The sequence below is a fragment of the Macaca fascicularis genome, chromosome 17, assembly GCF_037993035.2.
Source record: "Macaca fascicularis isolate 582-1 chromosome 17, T2T-MFA8v1.1".
Taxonomy (NCBI): Eukaryota; Metazoa; Chordata; class Mammalia; order Primates; family Cercopithecidae; genus Macaca; species Macaca fascicularis.
Genome location: NC_088391.1, coordinates 31,756,588 through 31,759,780, shown reverse-complemented (window position 1 = coordinate 31,759,780; position 3,193 = coordinate 31,756,588).

The window sequence follows — 3,193 nt, the reverse complement described above, 5'->3', positions numbered from 1 at the left end:
TTTGCATGGCACCAACATAAGCCATTTCCTAGGAGGAACCTAAAATGGTTATTACTTTCTATTACTTTGTCTCTCACTAGCATCTTCTAGGGGAGACTCAGGGAATACAAGGGTATGCCAATTTCAAGTTCTAATCCACTGTGGTTTTTCAAATAGTCCACAAATATGTTTGACTACTCAGAGTAGCCTCTATTGTAAATACATACTGTTTAAAGCTATCAGAAAAGTACATTAGATGGTTAACGAACTTTAAGTAAATTTGTTCCAAACCATTAATTCACAGTTAATGTGATTTTTATTTAAATCTAATTCATATTGGTTCTTATTTAAATTTAATTCTGAATAGGTATGTCTTTTAGATAGTGATTTGAATATTACATTCTACCTAAGCACTATGTAAGCAAATAAATGCAAAAAGTATTACAGTACGATTGTGTGTGTGTATGCATGATAGAAAAAGACAAACATATTATATCAATTTATAAATAACTGGTAACTATATGGAGACTTTTTTGGCTCACCTGTTCTCTTAGTTTTTTAATGAAGATATATACGTACCGGTAAGTGTGTGTGTGTGTGTGTGTGTGTGTGGGTGTGTGTGTGTATGTATAACCTTTCCAGTGAAAAACAAATAGTAGTTATTATTTGAAATATAGTTAATATAACTATATGAATCCAACAATATTTTCAGGAAATATATCTTTCTGAAACATACACACATACACACACATACGTATATATCTCTATGTTACAACAAAAATGACACAAAATTTCAAAAACTGATTAGTATGGTACCCTCAGAACAATGTTTACTGGCTTAATATTGAGGAAAAATAAAATTAAGGCATCGAAGTCATCCATTTATTAAATTGGTTATCTATGTTAGGAGGAAATAATAAGTCAAAAAGATGAATACCCTGAATCTGCATAGTGGCAGAGGGGAAGGATAAAACATTTCATTTCACATACTTCAGAATTCATGCATTTTCTTACATAAAATCCATATAGGTTTAGAAATTATGTATTAAAAACTACAACTATCTATGAGAAACTTAAGTGAATTTTAATCAACTCTTTGGATGAGGAAGAACTAAAAGTGTTGAATCAACGGAAGATCAATAGCCTTGGGTTTGGCTTCATAAAATTCTGAAATTTCTGTTTAAAAATGCTATAATGAACAATAGGGGAAAATATTTTTTTCAGAAAAATGGACTGTTGGGGACTATATCTAGGATAATAAATTAATAATTCATTAACAGCAACTTAAATATTACTCCCTCACCTTATAGATAAATGGGCCAAGGACATAAACAATCCATAAAAGAGAAAATCAAACTGATTAACAGCCTACATAAATATTCAGTGTCGCCAATAACGAAGTCAAAACAACAGGACATGACCTTTGCACCCATGAAATTAGCCCTTTCTCTTTTAATGAGAAAATCCAATGCTGGCAAAATAAGACATGACATTAAAAACTTTGATTTATTGTTGATACAATAATACAATTGCTCTTGGATTTGGCAATATATATTAAGAACCCTAAAAATACTCATTCTCTTTAACTAGGTAAGTTCACTTCTAACAATCTGTACAGAAAAAGCCTTATGCTCAAAGATATTTGTTGCTGTATTATTGATAATAGTGACACTTAAATGTCCCACATTAGAGGTTAATCATAGCACTAATGAAATACCATGCAACCATTAGAACACTGTCCTGTTCTTCATTCTCTCAACCAGTAAATATCTCAATGCAGTAATTTATGTGCAGTCTTCTTTAGTATACATATATAGAAAAACAGCTGGCCGGGTGTGGTGGCTCATACCTGTAATCCCAGCACTTTGGGAGGCTGAGGTTGGTGGATCATGAGGTCAGGAGTTCAAGACCAGTCTGGCCAAGATGGTGAAACCCAGTCTCTACTAAAAATACAAAAATTAGCCAGGCACGGTGGCGGGTGCCTGTAATCCCAGCTACTTGGGAGGCTGAGGCAGGAGAATCTCTTGAAGCTGGGAGGCGGAGGTTGCAGTGAACCGAGACTGCACCACTGCGCTCTAGCTTGGGTGACAGAGCAAGATTCCACCTCAAAAAAGAAAAAAAAAAAAGAAAAGAAAAAGAAAAACAGGCAATATTTGCTTTTTCGTGGGAAGACAAATATCCCTGGAGGGTTAAACTTTAGGGATTTTCTGAATCCCCTTCCTAGTTTTCTCAATGTCTAAAATTAAATTACATATATATATACATATATATGTGTGTATGTGTGTGTATATAGTTTTTATAATTATATATGTGTATATATACTTTTAATAATTATATTATATATATATAGACTCAATATATTGATGATTTACTGCTGTGTTTCCTGATCTAAGTAGTATACTGAAGGCTCCAAATACCTCTTATTCAAAGGTGAAAAGGGACATAAAGAATCTAGAGAAAAGGTGAACTCTGCAAAGAATCTACATTTTTTTGGTCACAAGCTGTCACCAGATGGATAGTTTCTATTTTCAACCAGAATAAAGAGCATTCAATTCTACCAAGAACAGAAATTAAAAGATGGCTAAGAAGATTTTAGGACTGTAGGTAATTGTATATCTCATATCTCAGCCTTTGCATGGGCTTACTAAGTTTAAAATTTCTGATGCAACTTCCTTGTGATGCAACAGTAGAAAATACTACTCTGTGAAAGCCTTCTTGCAACAATCTCCACCTTGGGGTTTTCCTAAATCTGCTCAACTCTTCTCTCTGCCTATCTTAGTACATTCCTTGATTTGGAGGCAAAGGTACACCCTCTGTACCTGCATGAAGTGGTAGCAGTGGCCAAACTTGTTGATGCTTCCACCACAGTGCTTGTGTGTCCACTAACTCTATGGGTCCCACATCTCTAAAGTTTCTGCCACTTCAAGGCAGCATCTGACATTTCTCCACTAGTAAATTTACCACTTATGAAATTGTAAGGTCTGCTTTGCATATTTAATATTGTTTGAAATGTAACCCTGCAAATTTATTCTCTTTTAAGAATAAAGAGGAATCGCATGACTGTTTAGCATCCTCTCAGGAGCTAAGCATACCCGGATTTGAATCATGTACCTTTTAGTCAGCCTTGATTTAATATACACCGTGGATGGTTCTCAAAAATGACAAAGGCATTCCAAGCGCAGGATATGCTGTTGTCATTGAACATGCAATGACT